The following is a 22,029-nucleotide window of genomic DNA, read 5'->3' on the forward strand; positions in this document are numbered from 1 at the left end:
TCCCTTTCTTTTCATTTCTTTCTTTTTGTTCTTTATTTTTAGTTTGCATGACACAGTTTTTCAATTTCTATAAGAGATATGGCCTCTTTTCAGGATCCACAACTGATTTGATTTAGCTGACATGACTGTTATGCTTACCTGCACTGTTTCTCATATGATGATGTATGTAATAATCTCACACAGTACTACACCGGCTAGATGGTTTGTCTTTAGATGCAAATTAGCAATGCGTGGCATGGTGTAGTAATTTTTTTTTTTTTGGAACGCGCGCGTTCAAATATCGTTTCTTGCAGTCGTCCTGTCCAAGTATTTTTTTTTTTTTTACCAGCTCATCCCTTCATTCTTCTTAAGGAAATGCCTGAATGACATCAAATGATACGGTTGCAACCGTTTTCTTAACATCTCTGGCTATTCCAACTGTAGATAGCTATGTAATAAATTAACATATGAAGTACTTTCATCTTATTTTGTTGTCTTGTGTACTTTTTTAATTACAGGAATTGGATTGGAATAGGGAAGTGAAGATCTATATATCGGAATATATTACAGTTTAATTATACCAAATAAATTGATTTAGAGTTCTGATTGTCCATAACTTACCAATTAGAAGCCTATACAACATAATATTTGGGAATCTGCTCAAAATCTACCACTATCAGAGCTGTAGCTAGAGGGCAAGAGCGAGGTGGTCGCCCCGGGCGCTGATAGCAAGAGGGCGCTTAACAAGCAAGAAAAAGAAAAAGTGTTAGAAATGACTAAACGTCGCGTCGTCCCGAAAACGAATTGGCGAATACCAAAAAAATTAAAGTAGAGACCCTAGACAACAAAATACTTTTTACTTCATGTCTCTATGCACAATAGATGTAATGCTATACTCTTTTTTGTTTCATACACTATAGACTACGCCAATATGATGGCGCACGGTATCAAAAGACGTGCTGTTTTGTCAACGTAGTGGTGGGCGGTAACGGGAAGGTTTAAATCAACATTGTTGTCGGTTTGCAAAGAAATAGATTACCTTTTTATTACCTTAAAAAGTGATTATATGTGATTTGTTAATGACGATATGATATACAAAGCACCGAGTAATGATTTATAGTTTACGCAAGAGCGTTTTCAAAATCAGTAACGATCGAAGTTACTGATCGTTTGGCTGATCGTTACTGATCGTTACTGATCGTTACTGATCATACGTGTTTGGCGTTTTGATAGTCATAAATTTGCTTAGATAATCACGCTTTTCTTACCCAATCTGATTCATCATGACGGTGAGAATGAAGACTTTGTGAAATGTCCAAAGATGACTCTTTCTGAACTTTCGTTACATTTCGCAAAATATGTTTACCGTAAAAGAATCGAAATTAAAATGCTATTTGTATGGTCATATATACAACAAAATTGCAGAAATTTATAATTATTACTGGAAATTAATGCTGTCACCCATTTTGAACATTTTAAAAGCACTTATTTTCTAATGTATTAGAACTCCATTTCTTATTGATAGCATGAAACATTCTAAATAATTGTATACAAGCAAAGGTAACAAAAAGTCCACAATAACTCTTAAAAACCTCTTATTTGTAAAAGAATACATAATGATCGCTTTTGCTATTGTAATGGTCTGTCCATGCAGCTAGAAAAAACATTCAGCGTAGCATAACTAAAAAAGCTGCTTCTTTTATATGTAAAAAAAACAACAACAAAAAGAAAATCATGGTACAGTGACTGTAGGGGGTGCCGAATTCTATTTTGCTCCGGGCGCCGAAATCTCTAGCTACGGTTCTGACCACCATGCCAAATTCGAACCCGATCGAATGAATTCAGTATATGGGTTCATGTTTTCGAAAATCTGATTCAAAATTAGACCGCCTTTAAGTCGTGTACCGAAAGCCAGCACAATGTACTTTTTACGCTTATATATACAAGAAGGCTGAAACCGTATGATTATATTTAATGAAATGCAAAAGTAAAAATGAACCTTAAGAATGTGATGACTAATGAGATGTCCATTAATTAATGACAAGTGACAGTTGAAAATTAGGCATTCAATTTAGAAATTTTGTGCGAAAGGAAACACAACTCTCTGTTTAACATCTAAGTGAAGTATTTTGTCTAATGGTTGGCATTGCTTTCCTTCACGCTCAGCAAACTTTTGACAAACTATTTCTTATCTGTGTATCAAGGACCTGTTTCTTAGAAACGAGAGTTTGAAATTTCCCTTCCTAAGATATGAAAGATAGTGAGAGAATTTACATAAAACAGAACGAGACATTTTATTATTGTTATTCTCATGAATTATTAAATCTCGTTTCTAAGGGGAAACAAATGGCCTCGCTGGCCATTGAGAAACTATTTCTCAAATTCAAGAAAGTATGTTTTGTTTTGAATATTGACTTCATCACACAAATCAACCTATAAAAATGGAGACCAGGGGCACATCTAGCCCGGGGATGGGGGGCTTAAGTCCCTCAGTTTCTGAATGACAAAAATAATTTAAGCTATTATTAATATATTTTTAAAAGTTTATAATAAATTAATAATTTACCTATCATAGTCGGGTTCTGGTTACTCCCCCTTTCCTGTTTTTATTTTCGAGATCCGCCACTGATGGAGACAATTAAAAAGAAAACCTCCTTTCTGAATATAAGTTATTTTAAATAGTTTTCGGACAAACAGGAATTACTGATGCCCAGGTGTACGATGATTGAGTAGCCTAAAAACATTTGGCGAAAATTCACACAAACCAAACCACGCATTTCCTATTATCTGCTTTCCTCCGCTTTAACAATTTTTGTTTTCTCCTGCTTCTACCACCACCTTCATAATCAACTTCTTAAATATATTCCGTCTTTTTCACCCTCTATTTTTTTTCTTATTGATTGTCTCTCCCTACTTTCTATTTCCTACAGTCTGTCCCATCTTCAAGGTCTTTCCAAGACTAACATTATAGTATCCTCATAGAACCTGAAATTTCCTTTCTTCGTGTAGGGCTATGGAGGACGGAGAATTTGAGTAATGTGACACATTCTATAACATGTCTAAAGATAAACACTGTATACTTTGACCTAAAACTTTTCAATAACAGGTAACATTTACTTTCATTCCTAACACTTGTCTTCGTATTGCAATAACCACCGCCCGCTGGAGTCACTCTTCTCTCGCTCGCTCTCTATAAGGAGCGAGCGAGAGGAGTGACTCCAGCGGGCGGTGGCAATAACACTGTAACCACCCGTTCAATTTCCACCTCAGAAGTGATAATTCATGCTATTTTGTTGCATCACGGAATTTAAAACTTGTTATCGATCCTTTGAAGAGTCAAAAAGTGATAAAGATAAATAAAATTCATAATTTCTATTGTTTCCCGTGTTCACATGATCAACTCTGAAAGTAAAGGCTATGATTTGTCCAACTAGTCCTCGGAACGAATAATAGAGGTTATTAACAGAATGAAAGAAGGCAACCGTTATTAAATATATGAAAATACCGTAGCAAAACGTGAAAACAATTTCTCTCATTCAAAAATAGGAAACTCGCTTTTAATAAAAAGAAGAATAAAAACAACCTTTCAATTGGCTCGTTGGTCTAGGGGTATGATTCTCGCTTAGGGTGCGAGAGGTCCTGGGTTCAAATCCCGGACGAGCCCTGAATTTTAAACACGTAGTAATTATGTATATCAAATCTTTATAATTATATATCACAAAATTACATAGCGTAAATATATTGCTTATAAAAAGAGTCCTTTAACCAATTTTCGGCTTGTTTAATGGAAAACCAAAGGAATTTGATTCCTATTTATAAACCATTATTACCCATCGCTAAACGAGGATATATTCGTCTACTGTTACCAAATGCTCCAGGATGTCCTGAGAAGTTGAAGGAAGTAAGGACATACAGTTAACGTATGCATAAACATTTCGTAGATCAAATTAACATAAATTCACTACAAGCATAAAATGATTTTTATTTATTTTATTATTTTTTTAACATAATATAAATAGGACTTTACATAGCAGCATAGCTGTATAAAGGTTATAACGAAATACTTTAGTTTGTATAATATTTACCTGTACCGTGGGCAAAAAGTGCTCATAAATATGTAATATACTTAGTAGAATGTTCATTTTAAATTAACAGAAAAGAAGAATGTTTTTAATATATGTAAGAGATTATTATGGGATAGTTGTGGCTATGTACATGTTATGTGTTGACCTAGTCAAGTGAATTTATGTATTTCACGGTTTTAAAAAGGAATATTTAAGACATATCATGCAATAAAGGTGAGACTAATGATCTTTGAATATCTGAGTTGATTCTTGCATAAAGAAAAGTAATTATCGCTTCGTAACTTATATATTACAAGACGAACCAGGTTGACGACGCTTTTCTATAGAGTCGTTATAAAAATTTGGTTTACCAAACCCGGGACTTTTGAAAATTCAGTTCCCGAAGAAGGAAAGTAGGGCTGAATTTACTTGGATATTACCATTTATGAATACGAACTTAACCGTATTACGAAGCGGTAAGGTCATCAAAAGAAAAATGGATAGTGAAATAGTGCAACAGGAATCTAATACCAGTAATCCAGGTGAAATTAGTGCAACACCAAGTTTGTCATTTGAGGATCGACTTTTGTTAGCGGTGCAGCGACAAATTATGCAAATGACGACTGAGATAAAACAAACCATAGAACAGAAGTTCAACGAATATAACCAGATCATGGAACAGAAGTTCTATGAAGCTAACCAGGCCATGGAACAGAAGATAGAATTGAAATTCAACGAAGCTAACAAGACCATGGAACAGAAGTTAAACGAATCTAACCAGACCATGGAACAGAAGTTAAACGAATCTAACCAGACCATGGAAAAGAAGATAGAACTGAAATTTAACGAAGTTAGCCAGACTATGGAACAGAAGATAGAACTGAAATTCAACGAAGCTAGCAAGCAGTATGAGGAATTTAAAGCGGCATTGATCGCGAATTACGAAAATGACTTTTTGCTGGCAAACAGAGATGCCACTCTTAGAAATCAACATTTCAATCCTCGATTGCACAAATCTATTGTAGAGTTTGTTGTAAATGTCTATAATGAATTAAAGGTTGTTAATCCCTTGCAATCGGAATCAAGAATAATTGCATCGATTCGCAATTTGCTTCCATTTAAATTACAGCAGATCTTATTTTCCACACAGTGTATGAGTTTCAGTCATTTATTAATGCTTGTACAATGCTACGAAACTCAATATCATGCTATGAATCTAACACAACCAGGAATGGGTAAAAATAAGAATAATTCAGATCATTTGGTCCCTGTTCGGAATTTGAATATCCGAAGTGTGAATAATACTGAACCGAACCTAAGACGAGTATACTCTAGCAATCAAAATGAACAAAATAGACAAGGCTATGTAGGGAATCCGCCTAACCTAATCAACCGAAGTAGACACAAAAATAATAGAAATACATGTCGAAATCCTAGAGATGCTACCAATCCTATGTATAGACATAATCATTGTTCACGAGATGGTACTTCGTATCCAAATTCAAATCACGATGAAAGACATGTACAACCTAATGTAGAACCTAACCACGATTGTGCGGTACAATGCACTTTATTAGATTCATATGCCAGTGCGAATGTAACATGATTACCGTTAACGAAATTAGGTTAAACCCATGTTGATTATAGATTCTTGTGAATTTTCGTTTTAAAGTTTGTGTTAATATTAATAATGAAAACGATGGTTATAAATATTTGAAATGCATCTAGTTAAAGAGTTAGTAGCACCCAACATTCTTGGTCAAATAAATAAGAATGAAAAATAACAATAATAATGAAAAATGTGTTTATTTAATAACAAAAAGGTGTCTTTTGTTTCTGTAAAATAAATTTATTTACTTCCATTTGATTATTCAAACGTAGGTTATGTTTAATTTTTATTCTTTCTTATTAATGTGAAGAATCATAATTCAATTTATAATTAGTTAAAGGCAAAGATTATTTATATTAGATTGATTTGTGTTTAATTGTCAAAGATTATGTTAAGAACAAGATCCATTCTATAAAATCAATTATTCAATAACTACCTTGAATGAAATTCTTCTTTATTTTGGACATCTTAGTGCTACTATGTATAGATTACAATTGCAACATCTAACTTATTTGTTATACAATGCGCCCGAAAAGAACAAATATTATTTGTCACATCATCGTTTGTAATAATGATCGAAACTAGTAATCTTGATAATTTGTGTTTCACCCTCGTTAATTATATTTCTAAGCGACGATGTTTTTAATGATAAAGAATAAATAATAATGTAATAAAAGAGAAATATTAATGAAATCAAAGATTTATTGTAAATGTATTTATGTGAATGATAATAACTAATATTTTATATATATATGAGGGTTAACCAAAAAGTAAGGAAGATATATACGAGGTGTGATCGAAATATAAAGAACATATGTAATGTACGAACATTAATCTAATCAGACCAGTGGTTCTTGAATATAAAAGCCAAGCATACTCATGACTTTTATATTCAGTCCCTTTGTCGGGCGACATTTTCTATAACGAAATACTTTAGTTTGTATAATATTTACCTGTACCGTGGGCAAAAAGTGCTCATAAATATGTAATATACTTAGTAGAATGTTCATTTTAAATTAACAGAAAAGAAGAATGTTTTTAATATATGTAAGAGATTATTATGGGATAGTTGTGGCTATGTACATGTTATGTGTTGACCTAGTCAAGTGAATTTATGTATTTCACGGTTTTAAAAAGGAATATTTAAGACATATCATGCAATAAAGGTGAGACTAATGATCTTTGAATATCTGAGTTGATTCTTGCATAAAGAAAAGTAATTATCGCTTCGTAACTTATATATTACAAGACGAACCAGGTTGACGACGCTTTTCTATAGAGTCGTTATAAGGTTAATAAAATCAATTGTAGTTTTAGACCAAAATTTCTGTTAACGCAATAAATTAGATTTTGACTAGCGTTCAGCATTAGTTACAGAAGAATAATTAAATATTTAAATATCGTCATACACTTTAAATAGTATTATCATATTGCAGAAATTCTAAGAAAATTGTACACCGTAAAATGAATGTCATTGAAATAATTGAATCTATATTGAATTTGTATATTGAATATATATAGTGAAACTTGAAGAAACTAAATGTGAGGTATATGTAGACAGGCATTTAACAGAAGCAATACTGTTTCATTAAGTTTCAAGTATAATTCCACATACGAGGCGCACCCAGAAAGCAAATTTACCTATTGCGGTAAACACAAGCAAGACATAGTGACCTGGAAACGTTTATTGCCACAGATACAACGTAAGTAACACTCCTTTACAACATATTCGCCATAGCAATTCAGACACCTGTAATACCGTGGAATCAACTTTTGTATTTCGCTATCATAACAGTCAGCCGTCTGGGATTGAGACCATATATGACAGCCGTTCATCACTATCAATATGCTTGCCAAACATAAATGTCTTAAGATGTAAGAAGACATACAAACATCTCCGAGCAAGATCCGGGCTGTACGGTGGGTGGCAACTGATGTTCTGCAGTCGTTCTACTGGAGAGTGTTTCACCAACATGACCGCCCATCACATAGTCCGGATCTTACTCCGAAAGTCTTTTATGTCTTCTTACACTTCAAGTCATTCCCATCCGGTAAGCATTTTCATCGTGGTAGACAATTGAAGATGGCTGTCATACACTGGCTCCATTTGAGGTGACTCACTGTTACGACATCGGAATACAAACGTTGATCCCACGCTACTAGAAGTGTATGGAGAATATGTTGAAGAGTTGTGTCATTTAAGCCGTATTTGGGTAAAAAAATGTTTCAAGGTCATTGCGTCTACTTTGTGTTTACCGCTCTAAGGAAGCTTAATTTTCTACGTGAGTGGTGGTACATCTGTGTTAAATCGAATCTGCTTAACAGAAAAACGGAAAGACTACCTGATTTAAACTATCGGAAAATTTTATGTGTTCAAAGTGTAATGCAACCACCCTATGTAACACAAGCAATGAATGGATCGAAATCATGCATCGACTCACAAACTTCGTGTATGTTTAGAAGACAGAATGGAGTTCCCAGTTAGTCACGAGACAGTGTGTTATTGAGCACGCTCATTTACAGTACATCACTCACAATTATGAGTGATTTTGTTTACTAGTTCAAACCGGAATATTCTGCACGTCTGGGCTCGAAAACTATCGACAGTGCATTAGGGCTAGATATAGTGAATTAAAGCACCATACGCCGTTCAGTTTATGAAATTTCATGCTGGTGAAGCCAGGAATATTTCCTGCATTGTATTATTATTTCTAATAAATGAATATACTAAAACAATCATAACGCTATGGACGGTTCCCGAATCCACCACTCCAAACACAAAAGATGTTATTTACTGTTATGCTTGTCTATAGTGGAGGTGATTCATCATGTTTTTCTCCATTGAGGCGGAATAATCATTGAGGATCATTACAGTACTAAACTACATGAAATGCACAACAAGATTCCAGCAATTGTCAACAGACATGGTGTCCTTATGTTGCAAGAGTGCATTCGCACATGACACACAAAGGACGGTGCAGAGTCTCCATGAGTGGATGAAATTTTTCCTCGATCACTGTAGTCTCCTCGTAACTCTCACGGACTACCACCACATTTAGCATCTCGACCACACTTTGCCAGGAAGAGCTTCTAAAATAGCCGAACAGTCAACATATGGTTAAGGACTTTGCACAAGCTGACTCCGGACATTTTTTCATCACTGGATCTAATTGCTCCGTATGATAGTAAAACTGTGTGTGTGTCTAAAGACTACTTTCACTAACTACGAATTAGAGCTATTATTATTATTATTATTATTATTATTATTATTATTATTATTATTATTATTATTATTATTATTATTATTATTATTATAGGCGCTTTTGGTGTAGGAGATTCAGGTTCGATTCCAGGCGGGAGCTCATGTGGTTCGGATCCCACATTAAGCTTTAGGTCCACGTCCCATATAGCCTCGTTGATGAAATGAACGATAAACTGAAAATCAAGTCAAATTAAATTATTGTTATTGGTACTTTTCAGAGTTAGCCTTCAATCGCAACAATCTAATATTTATACTCTGTAATTTTCAACATATACATTGTGTGCTAATAGAACACTAAAAACGAACTAATAAATGAACAAATGTTATATATTTAAGTTATTTGAAATAAAATTCGTTATATTTAACTGTTTAGAAAATTAAAGAATAAAGTGTATTCCCTAGAACATAGAAACTTTAGTGAAATCTTGTGGTAGGGGTTCTGGATTTATTAATTCAGGTGAAGAACAAGATGTGTTGTCTCCATGATGTCATAAAATTACATTCACGTGTTCCTTATGTGGAAGTGACGTTAAAACACATTTTTATTATATTTTATAACCTACTAGTTTTCGATATATTCTCCAAATTTTGACTTGCACTTTTGAGTTATTTTAATCTAATTATTAAAAAATTGTATGAGTTTTACTTAAGGTGCAAAATCATAACAAACTAGAGAAGGACACAGAAGCGAAAAAGAAGAAAAAAACTCTTCGCACTGGAATATTTCAACATGGAAATATTCACATATTTTAATATCCATAATTATTAAACGATATATGATTAGGAATATCGTTAACCACTAGAGGTTCTCTATTTCAAGTGTGCCCTTGCTGGCGTTGTGTTCGGTGTGTGTAAAATACCGAGGCCGTATTTTAGGCCGAGATTTTTTAATAATTGGATGCAGACAGGGCTGCCACATTGAATTAATTCACGGATTTGCTGTGCGCTGTCTTATTAACCATTCTAAGTAGCCTACGATCTTTACTTGCAAAGACCAAACGGTACAATGACAAATTGGCAACACAGCAGACGTCATTCACTTCTTTCCCCCAAAACAAAGAGAAAGTTTCCTCTGTAAAAGGGCCGAGAGGTGTTAAAGTATGTTTCACATATTTTCCGAGGGCACACTTGAAATGGAAAGGATCTAGTTGACTTATTAATAGGGCTACATACAAGGGTCGGCTGATAAGTTCTCGGACCGGCCCCCTTCCGAATGTGCTACCCTCATGTAATTGATGTCATGTGAAATGTTGACCTTTTATATGTTTAAGTACCAAATTTTACGATTCACTGCAAAAACTTGCATAAGTACATGGTTCATACGCACTGATTGTGCTGTACTCTTAAAGGAAGTAACACTAGTTACATATATAAGTGCTTTAGTAAGTTCAATGCATTGATTTTATTACTGTGAGTAATAACATATGCTAGATATTTTGTTGTATAATCTTATATCAATACACTACAATTTTATTCTTAAATATTGAAGTAGCCATATATTCAAACAATTGGTAATAAATAAATAGACAAATCAATTACTTTTTAAAGAAGGTTTAAATTCTGTTACCTTTTTTCTTAATATCAATAATATTTAAAAAAAGGTAACCTTTATTGATATCCTTTGCTTCGTTAGCAACGTCGCACACTTAAAAACCATGCACTCTATCTTTCGCTAAGCCATCTCCCTACTGAGCGGCGCTTAGTTTTCCCTGAAACGACAGATGACGTATAAACATGGCGGTCATTGTTCTAAGCAAACAAGGAACAGGTCGAAATTCAATCGCAAATTTCGACTGCAAGAATCAACGTAGGAGCAAACGAAAGTGTATTCTATAATCTGCTAGTTCTGAAGTATCTTATAGCGCAATATGTATATCGAATGAGAATGTCCAATGTGTATATCGAATTATATCTCTTTCGAATGGTCATTACATGGTCTTTTGAACGGTGGACATTGCATTGCATTTCAGTCGCATTTTGTTAAGTTTTTTGATTATTACTCGGCAGCGAATAATAATCCTATACTCTGAAATTAATAAACAGTGGTTCAGTGGTAGAGCTTTGCGTCTCATCTCTAATGCTTTGCGTCCCTGAATTGGTCTCAGCCCTGGATAAACACCAGGTTTTCTTAAGGTTTTCTGTTTTCTCCTACTTTCTTCATTCCACCATTTCATTCAGTCTCATCATTACCGTCTCCCTTAGCCTTAAGTGCATAATGAGAATAATAACGCTTGATTTTTGGTTGGATTAGAGTTTAGTGTCCCTTTTCAACACTGAGGGTGTATGAGATGTGCAACTACACTACTACCGGCAGAATATGCTGAGACTTTCTGTAATTGAGAGAGAAGCGTATAGAGTAATTCTGTATTTTCTGAATTGCCCTAGTATTTTGAGTGGAGAGAGAGCTACCATATATTGAATCGCAGTAATCGAACAGAGGCAAAATGAGAGTGTTAACAAGATATAGTCTTGTTTCTTGCGACAAATAGCCTTTTAATTTATAAAGCTGTCGTAAGATGAGCTTAGCTTTAATAAAATTTCCTATATGCCACCGGCAACACTGGTTTTACTCTTGGCATTTTTGAAGTCTTCACTGGCAGTGAGTGCACTGACTGCGTGAGCTCAACTTCGACTAAAAACGGGAAGCACGAGTTCAGGATAATTTAGAGCGAAAGTTTCAGCGACTGCGAGGTTCGCAAGTACACGTGTGAGTGATATCTGCACGTAGCCCCTGTGGCCTAATGGATAAGGCATCGGTCTCCTAAACCGGGGATTGTGGGTTCGAGTCCCACCAGGGGTATTGCCTTTTATTATTATTTCTCAATAACTGACGAATGAAGAAAATTCTACTCCTAACAGATATTATTGTTACTTTATACAAGCATCAATTACCCGCTTCGCTGGGTTAAACTAAGAAAGAAATAGTAATATATTCCGTTAGTTAGTCTCTTTTTATTATTACCTGACCCAAGTTGCGGAGCTGTGTTTGGATTTAAGTGGCATCAGAACTGTCACTGTTTATCTCAGCGATCCCAACACCTCTAAATTCGACACTAATATTGCCATTTTCGATGATTTTTAAATGTGTTTTCCCCTCCATTAAGTTACACCGTCTAAGTGATATGATAAAAAGCATCTCGGGTTCGAACTTACGTAGGTTGAAAATTTGATCCAGATCGGTCTGGTGGTTTAAGAGTTATTAAGTTTCATTTATTTTTTATATAATCTCCCCTTCCCCTGCATTCTAACGTCAAAGTAAAATGATAAAAAGAAAACATCTCAGGCCTGAACCTCATCTATATTAAAAATTTGATTGAGATAGATCGTTTGGTTCAATAGTTATGAAGTTTTATTTATTTGTTACTCCTTCCTTCCCCTCCCCTAACTTCTATTGTCAAAATGAATAGATAAATATCATCCCAGGCCCGAACGTCATCTATGTTGAAAATTTGATCGAGATCGATCAGGTGGTTCAAGAGTTATTGAGAACTTTCTAACCGGAACAAGAAATATTGTGTCACGTGTTCCAGTACAGTACCCGTTTCGTCATCTTGAATATGGCTGTCATCTTTTGTTATGTCATTACCCTCTATTAGCTACTTTAAGAAATTTGCTTTTACTGTATTTGACAAATGTCAATCACAGAGTTCATTTCCAGAATTTACTATGCAAATGCTGAGAAGTGAGAACTATGCATTTTTAAAATTCTTTTTAGACTTCCAAACTATGCTCTGCATAAATAGAGGAAACTTTGCAGAACGGATATGTCCGTTAGCCTATGGATCGACCAGTATTAGGTTAAAAATGGTAAGGGACAACGAGAAATGGTTGTTTGAAATTGGTCCGGAAGTAATAGAAATAAACCGTTTTTGGTTTGAATCATGAACACCAAAACGAAAAACGGTAAGATCCACAAGAAATGGCTTTGTTATGTAATCATTTCCAACTTCATCCCTCTACTCAAACAAACCGGAAGTGGTGAAAATCTAAGATTTTCGGTTCCAACACTGCTTGGCCAATGTGCTACAAGAATAGATAGCGAGGAGTTTTATTGGCTTCTGAACTCTAAAGGTAAGTTCTAACTCTGAACATTATCCCTCTCTTGGTCCGAAAGCAGTGGATATATAACTACGGTATCCAACTTCAATATTAATTCCCGCAGAAAGAAACGGTAATAAAAGGTGACAAACTGCTTTTTAACTGGATCCAGTGTACCCAATATAGATTAAGTATGATCTCTTTATTCTTCTAGTTTTAAAAACAAAATAGTATAACACAATCGAAGAGGAGCCTTATCGATCTGCCTTCAGTAGTTAAAGAAATCCTTATTATGAAAGGAAAGCATCTCAGACTTTGAGTAACGTTAATTCTTAGTAGTGAACAGTTACCGCTCCGCAGCGTGCTTGCCAGCCTGTCTTACGCCAATAGCTAGGTAGATGGTGTTAGCATGCAGGTAATTTGTAGATTTAAAACCATTGTGACGATTTAATTGTAGCTTATATACTGGAGGTTGTAGTGTGTCTCCTACCGCGTTACATCGGGCTTTCACTGTAAATTTAGAATTACTCCAAGTGCAGAAAGAAGAGACTCCTGGTAAGCTTTAGATAAGAAAATAGAAGTTGACATTTTCGATACAAAAAGGGAGTTTATTAACTCAATACATTAGCTGTTGGCGTAAACATATGGAATCTTATACGTAGTTTCACTTCAGGTGTTTGTGTGTGTGTGTATGCGTCATTTTTTTTTTTTTTTTTATGATGCTATGTTCAACTTTTGAAATCAGCTTTCACGTTCCAATATTCACGAGATTTGATATTTCTACATTATAACAAATTCATTTCATTTTAATGTTCTTGTTTGGAGTGTTTGTGTCTTTAGCTTCTTGACCCTGTTGAAACAGGAGCGTTTGGAAAAGTTTTCGAAACCAGGTAAGCGAAAAAAATCGACCCCTTATCATAACTTACTATATTATAATACCCGTTCTACAGTTTGTATAAGACCCCTCTATAATGCAATGCGAAGTTGTTTACTTTCATTTTTTAAATTTATGTCTGGCCAGTCTACGAAAGTTTATGCCCATTCGTTTTCCCGCCTGAGATAACGGGGCGAATTAATCACAGAAAAATGTCTCCAACTGTTTTATAATTCTTTGCAGAAGTTTGACTTTCGCCTTGAGAGGTTTGTATCTCTTAATTCTTCCTCGAAAGGATGTGTGTAAAGAACGGGGTGCAAATTTTACCTCTGTAACATTTCGGGATAATTACAACTTTGTAGTAATAACATGCTGACAACAAATTATTAATCTAATATATTAATTGATCCTGAAAAATCCAGAAAGATCTAAGCTTTCGTTCCGGGAGGAGAAAAACTCCAAACTACCGGATTCTATGTTGTTCCCAGCACATTTTGTTATTTAATTTAGAACAAAACAAATTTACTGATTATCCGAAGAACATATATACAGTACTTGTAAACGATATATTATACATCTTGACCATACAGAAACATTGCGATACGACATGATTAATACGTATTAAAAACGAAGGAGTTCGTTCGGGATTTGAACCTGTGACCTCTCGCCCCCTAAGCGGAAACCATACCCCTAGATCAACGAGCCATTTATAGAAGCCGTTGGTTATTATTTTATCTCTTGAGAATTTTCTAACTGGAACAAGAAATATTGTGTTACGTGTTACAGTACAGTACCCGTTTTGTAATATTGATAATGGCTGTTATATTTTACTAGGTCAGTGCCTAATACTAGTTGTTTTAAAAACTCAGATTTTACTGTATTTGACAAATGTCACTCTCAGTTTTTCTTTTAGACTTCCAAACTTTGTTATGCACAAATATAGGAAATATTGAAGAACGGCTATGTCCATTCGTTTCTCGACCTACACATATCAAGAATAAAACAATAAAGAGATAGCGAGAAGTGGTTGTTTGAAATCGGGGTCCGCAAGTAATAGAAATAAACCATTTCTAGTTTTAACGTTGATCACCAAAAGCAAAAACGGTTAAGATTCAAAAGAAATGTTTTTTTCTTATATAATCTAGCGTAATATTCACCTTCATCACTCTACCAAAACAAACCGGAAGTGGTAAAAGTCTTTGATTTACGGTTTCACCATTAATTTGTCATTGTGAAAAATAATAGATAGTGAGGAGTTTTATATGGATTCTGAACCCTAAGGATAAATTTTATTTCTGAACTTTGCTCCTCTCTTGCTATCAAAAGCAATGCAAATAACTACCTTTTCCAATTCCAACATTAATTCTCATAGAAAAGAAACGATAATAGAAGACAAAATAGTGCTTTTTAACGTGGATACAGCGTACTCAAATATATTCCCTCTCATCTCCATATTCTTCTACTGAAACTGCCAGTATGGAAGCTAAAACAATTCCGGTTTCAATTGATTCCATATATAATAATTATTGTAAAAAATTGAAAGAAATTGTTTTTGATATGAAGTCATCAGCACTCTAGAAATAGATTCCATCTCTGATATTATTCCTCTACTGCAAACGAAAGTTATAACGAAAATTTACTACTTCCATATTAAATTCGCATAGTTTGGAAGTTTGCTATGGATTGCCAATGTGAAACGAAGTTCATTTCAGTTTTATCAACGTGTGTAATAATATAATCTCTACCTTTCATGTGTAGTTGGTTTGGACTTCCATTTGATGAATTAGCATAATTATTACTTTTTGCTACCAAAAATGCCATGCTAAATATCTCAATTGCTCTGCAAATTTCAATGTGTTTAGCACATTGCTACACAAAGAAATGATACACACATAAGTTATATGCCTTCTCCCGAATATAATTGCTTCCCATGAATCTCTACGAACTCTAGAGAGTCGCCGTTTCTCAACTAAAATAATGAACTTTGACACATATTTTCTATGCTCTCCATGAGACATTGAAGGCGTCATGCGTGGCGAATAGAAGTGCAACAAGGCTTTGGCGACGTCGTCAGGATGGCCGAGCGGTCTAAGGCGCCAGACTCAAGTGCAAACTTGCCTGTTTAAAGGTCCTGAGTAATTCTGGTCCTCTTATGAGGGCGTGGGTTCGAATCCCACTCCTGACAAACTTTTAGTATTTAAAAGAAAGTTCTTTCCCAAAATTAACTTTTTAATAAAATAACTTGATATTGCAATTTCAACCATTTTATTTGATAAAACGAAATAATTTTTCTAATATATATATATATATATATATATATATATATATATGTATGTATGTATGTATGTATGTATGTATGTATGTATGTATGTATGTATGTATGTATGTATGTATGTATGTATGTATGTATGTATGTATGTATGTATGTATGTATGTTGCGATTTGGAAGTGGTTTCGGCCCGGTAGAACGCCCATGCATGTGCCCCTGTTCCCAGGACATTCGTTTGGAACAAAACGAATTTTCCGATTATCAGAACACATATACTCGCAAACAATACATTACACAACTTAATGATAGAGAACCATCATGATTCGAAGTTTATATGACTGCAAGCTTAAAATGAAGGGCTCGTCCGGGATTTGAACCCGGGACCTCTCGCACCCAAAGCGAGAATCATACCCCTAGACCAACGAGCCAGCTACCTACATTCCTTTGCTATTCACTTATCTGCTAAGAACTTTCTATCCGCAAGAAGAAAAATTGTGTCATGTGTTCCAGTACAGTACATTTCGTTATCCTGATAATGATTGTCATGTTTTGCTATGTCAGTGTCCTCTATTAGTTGTTTTAAGAACTCAGTTTTCATTTCTGTTTGACAGATCTCAGTCACATTTATTTTCAGAATTCACATAAGATAGCCCTACATATTCTCCACTTATATCCAACAAAACCTTCCTCACTGAAAGAATTCCATAATCGGATTACTGCCTATAGAATATGCATCAATAAAATATGCGGATCTTTTTCAAACTGTAGGCATGCCAAAGCTAGGGCTACCATATTTTCACTGTGTCCACTAAAATTTAAAACTATTTGCACATCTTCCACTCTTTCCACTAATTCCACATCTTACCACAAAATACATCACCAAACATTTGTGCCGGAACTGGTGAATAAACACTTCATATATACAAGTTGATTTATGTTAAATCATGCCGGTAATAGAACGTCTAATAATTAGTCCCATAAGAACCAACTAACAAGATGATCGGATGTGTTCCTAAGGAATACACTGGAAGCAGATTCTCGGAAATGTATTCATGTAATTGAATACGAGTTAGTTAGAAACCCCGCAGGACTCGTTTTTTTGCCACCTTTGCCCCTATTATAATACCACTTAACATTACGTCACGCTCAGGTGATGCAACTTCAAGGTAAATCTAACCTCATCCGAATAGTAGAACTACAAGCCATCAAAGACATGCGAAGGATGAAAGTCACTGCAGACGACGACATACCAGCTGATTTGTTCAAGAGATTAAAATACATTGCAAATGAAAGTACTGACTTCACTTATTAAGAAGATCTACCTGGAGTGGAAAATGACCAAAGGAATTTCTTGATGTTACAATGGCTGCATCACATACGAAAAAGCAGGCAAAGAAATCAATGATCACTAGGGATGCATTCGAGTCGAGTCGAGTCGAGATTTAAGCCTGTCTCGACTCGTCTCGAGAAAATGTTGTCTCGACTCGTGTCTCGACTCGAAAATATGTTTCTGTCTCGACTCGTGTCTCGACTCGACAGTCTCTGTCTCGACTCGACTCGAATTCGAGTCGAGACGTCTCGAAATTCGAGTCGAGACAAAATGTACGAGTTAAAATATACGCACACATCAGCCAGACCACCATGACTACCTACCTAATTGTCAGTATGTCGACTTTTGGCATGGATATAAACGGCGACACGTCTTGGCATACACGCAATGATCATTGATAGGTCGCTGGAGAGAGCTGGCACCACATGTGCTCACTCAGCTCACCTAATTCCCGTAAATTCCGGGAAGGGGGGCGATGTGTTCTGACGTCACGTTCAATCACATCCCACAAGGGACATCACTCAAATGTCCGGCTCCAATTTCAATAAAACTTTTTTTGCTGATAGAAGGCATGTATGCATCATTACTTGTGATGACAAATTTTTGCCATGGTGCATGTTTTCTATTTTTTTAAAATAACTTTTAAGAGTTGTGATGTGGTTATTAGAGATTACTACAGAAGTCCCTTACTACCCTTTGTAAACGGAGCGTTAATGAAGAAAAGTGAAGAAAAACCATGTGGATACATATAAGTCCTGGGGGGAAGTCGTATGGTAGATATGACCTTGATGGCAGCTTTCTTGAAATCCGCCATTTTGAATTAAGGTCAAGTTTTCAAAATGGGAATAGGGTAATATGATACATAATTTCGGGCTAGAATTTAATTAGAAAAATAATGGTGAGGTTAGTTTTAAGATACACCCATTTGGGAGAAAGTTACAGGCATATTAATTGTTTTTACTTACTGTGTGCGTAAGACCCTTCTTACTTTCGTCTCAAGACCTGTAAATCGATCGCAACGGCAGAGCCCGGTTTCGCACTAGTATTTAGAAATCTTTAAACTCACTTGAGGCAATATTTGAGGATTATTGTATTGTATTTTGCCTTTAATTAAATTTGAACCCACTTCATGATCTTGTGTAAAGTATCACTAAAAGAGAATTTCTGTTTTTATGGAGAACGTAAGCATATCAATTATAAAAGGTGAGTAAGGTGCGTATGTATTTATAAGAAAGTTTATTTTACGAGTCTTTTGTGCTTCCGCCAACCTATTCTTTAGTTGTTTTTTTTTTTTCAAAATACTCATATCTCATAAATAAATGAGCTATTATAAAATCTCTTACCACTATTCTTTAATACTTATAAAATTTTATTTATTGTAAAAGCACTGGCGAGATATTTCTTATCGCCCACTAAAATTATGGTGGAGCTCCTTCGTGGCTAACGGTTAGCATACTTGCCTCTGGCGTGGGAAACCTGGGCTTGATTCCCGGTGGGAGTTCATGTGGTTCAGATTCCACGTTAATCAGTAGGTCCACGTCTCACATAGCCTCGCTGCTGAACGGGACGTTAAACTCAGAATCAATTCAGCTCAAAATTATGGTTTTGACTTTATTATGATGTCATTAGTTTAAACGCCCAACTGCCCAGTAATTATAAACATTGACTACATTATAAAATTGTAATTTGTGACGACTAAAATATCAGAAATTAAAGATTATTCTTTGGGTTTTGGAACATTTTGAAAAACGTGAAAAACTGATACTGCACCGATACAACATACCTTTTGGATTTGTCATTGTGTAAAGTAATACAAACTAAAGAAGAATTACAACTTTATGAAGTTGTATTAGGACTTATTATTTAGAAATAAACACCAAATAAGTGTAATAGTTACCACCGTATCAAATACCAAGTTTATGATGAATCAACTACAGAAAATAGGATCCAAAAACGCTCATTGCAATTTGTTCCATCCTTCAGTCGAACCAGGAACTGAAACATAAAGAGTGACATTTTCTTTTTAAAGATACTTTGTCCAGCTAAGTATTGTGAAGGTTTATGTCAGTAGAAGGAATTGCATTCCATTATACAAGCGCAATTTCACAACTTTATGTACACATTACTAAATATCGAACACCCTTGTCCATATGATTAGCGTACGCGTCTTTGGTGCGGGAGACCTAGGTTCGATTTCCGATGGGAACTCCTGTGGTTCTGAAGCCACGTTAATTTGTAAGTTCACGTCTCATATAGCCTTGATGCTGAAAGGGACACTAAACTCTAATCTAATACTAAATACAAATATTTAAAGAAAAATGATGACGCACCAAGATGACGTGCATTTGGCTATCAAATCCATTTTGTGTTTTCAGTTATTTTCTAGTAGTATTTTTTCTAGGCATCCTTTCAAAAGACAGTGATGCAAATTTCGTAACTGCGAATTCCTGTTAGAAGCCATGAAATTATCCGATTAGATGCAAAATTTCCCGTCCACTAAAATAGATACCGTAAATTTACAATATCTAACAATAAATAATTTTGAAAGATATCGCTTTCGAGGGAAAAAATGAAGTGAAATCTTTGAGTTTTACGTCCCACGATTATGCCGGTTAGGCTAAAGGAGAGGAGTGATGATGAGAAATTAGTGAAATCATGGAATGAAGAAAGTGGGAGGAACGAAAGAACCCCGAGGAAACCCACGCACACGGTGTTTGTCCACCACAAAGTTCACTTGGTGCGAGCTGGGATCGAACCAGAGTCCCCAAGCACCAGAGGTGAACGATCTACCACTGAGCCACCGCGACACCGTTTTAGAGAGGCCATGACGTATAGTTGAACTCATTCTCGTAGTATGAAAGGCATTATTTATAATTATGCATGATAGGATCACAAACAATATTAAAAATATTATGTGCACTTTCTTTTAACAAACATTATATTGTCTTTTATGGTGTGGAAGAGAATGTTATGTTCGAAAAAAAGTCCTTAACACGATTCTTGTTGCTACACACTGCATGTTCCTAGCCATAGAAAAGATGCAGCGATAGGTAGGCTATTTTTCAATTGCTTTACATTAGCTTGATGTTTCAAGTCTTTTGTGTGTTTCTGAAGTTCACTTTTACCACAAAAGAGCTCAATATTAACATGTCTTACATAGCTTTGGTTCGATTCTCAACACGGACTGCAACTACCCGTTAATTTGTGCATCCGAAAGGCACTCTTTGTTAAACCTCGCTTATCACCGCTCATCTTAATAATATATATAACTTCACCGCGAAGCAAATGTTGCATTTCTCTCTTTCATCCTAACACAAAACAAAACTAACCACAGCTGTGACACGAAGGAGCTATTTCGAAAAGAAACAAGCTGTGCTTCATAGAGATGTGTACCAAATGATAGAAGTATAAAGTATTGTTTTCTTTCCTGTTTATTGATATCATTTAGTGTTCTTAATGAGTTTACTCATTAGTTTAGAAAGAGTATATATGGAATTTGGACATATGTTGTACGTATTCTCCTGAGAAATTGATGAGACCAGAAAAATTATAAGGACAGATAGAATAGGTTTAAGCGCATCTACGTGACTTTATCAAATATTTATTCTCCATAATGGTACCACGCGGAAAACTTGGTATAGGCCTACTTTTATCTTTGCCTCCCTCTGTTAGCTATTTTGTATCATATATATCGGATGGTTTTGATATTTCTTCTGATCATTAAAACAACAATGGTACCTCTGTGCGTGCAGAAATGCAAAAGCAAAAGGTAACTTCCTATTTGTTTTGGAAACAACAAACCCATTTCACGTGTGCGAGAGAAATTGAGCACAGCGAGATCGGGTGTTTACTCACGGTCAGTTCGCAGCAGCAGTCCATGGTAAAAGATTTGACTATCTCGAAAACACTCGCAAAACCTTACAAATACAAAAGACTGCGCTTCAAAGAAAGTTTAGACACAGATGTTTCAATTTTCTTTTAGCATCTTTCTTCAGCAAAAGAGTCGGTTCATTATATTCGAAAAAGGAAAGGGAGAAAGGGTGAATTTATATTTTATGTGGGGGGTAACGTTGTAAGTAGTATAAACAATACATACCGCTTCGGACTCTGTACTGAAGCACTTCCTTTAGCGGTATATCACTAGATCTATCCTGACCCTCATCCCACCTCAAGTTGTAAAGTAGAAAGGGACAGAAGTATTCAACATGACTGCGCACTTGAGTTTCAGGAGCAAGTAAACAGTCTTTTGTAGGATCGTGTTTTACTTCTTGAATTTATTTTTGAACATTTCTGTGAATTCAACAACAGAACGCAGTAGAAATACGGACTAGTTTTTACTCCAACCATTACTTTCGCTCCAACCCAGGGATGCCACATTTATGATTTCGTACTAGATTTAGTGATTTTACTATTGAACTAGTGCTCTAGTACGTACTTTGGGTAAATAGGCACATTCTAGTGATTTTTTTGCATTTTTTTTCTGATGCAGACAAATGAGAAGGAAATGGTTCTTAAAATAAAAGGAAGAAGTATATTGCACTTCAAAACAAATGTAGAAACCTTAAATTATTTTTTCTTTTCCCTCTGACTGAATGAAACCCCTG

At 35.2% G+C, this 22,029-nt stretch overlaps 4 non-coding genes across 4 annotated transcripts; 3 read left to right on the plus strand and 1 right to left on the minus strand.

Annotated features, from left to right (window-relative positions):
• Positions 1-3,571: 3,571 nt before the first annotated feature.
• TRNAP-AGG (transfer RNA proline (anticodon AGG)) lies at positions 3,572-3,643 on the plus strand. The gene has a single exon. It is a non-coding gene; the product is annotated as a tRNA-Pro (tRNA).
• A 7,998-nt stretch (positions 3,644-11,641) lies between these two features.
• On the plus strand, positions 11,642-11,714 carry TRNAR-CCU (transfer RNA arginine (anticodon CCU)). Its single transcript has one exon. It is a non-coding gene; the product is annotated as a tRNA-Arg (tRNA).
• Positions 11,715-15,895: 4,181 nt separating this feature from the next.
• TRNAL-CAA (transfer RNA leucine (anticodon CAA)) lies at positions 15,896-16,011 on the plus strand. The gene is made up of 2 exons: positions 15,896-15,933; positions 15,966-16,011. It is a non-coding gene; the product is annotated as a tRNA-Leu (tRNA).
• Positions 16,012-16,451: 440 nt separating this feature from the next.
• TRNAP-UGG (transfer RNA proline (anticodon UGG)) lies at positions 16,452-16,523 on the minus strand. The gene has a single exon. It is a non-coding gene; the product is annotated as a tRNA-Pro (tRNA).
• Positions 16,524-22,029: the final 5,506 nt, after the last annotated feature.

The sequence above is a fragment of the Thermobia domestica genome, chromosome 2, assembly GCF_964235325.1.
Source record: "Thermobia domestica chromosome 2, izTheDome1.hap1.1, whole genome shotgun sequence".
NCBI lineage: Eukaryota > Metazoa > Arthropoda > Insecta > Zygentoma > Lepismatidae > Thermobia > Thermobia domestica.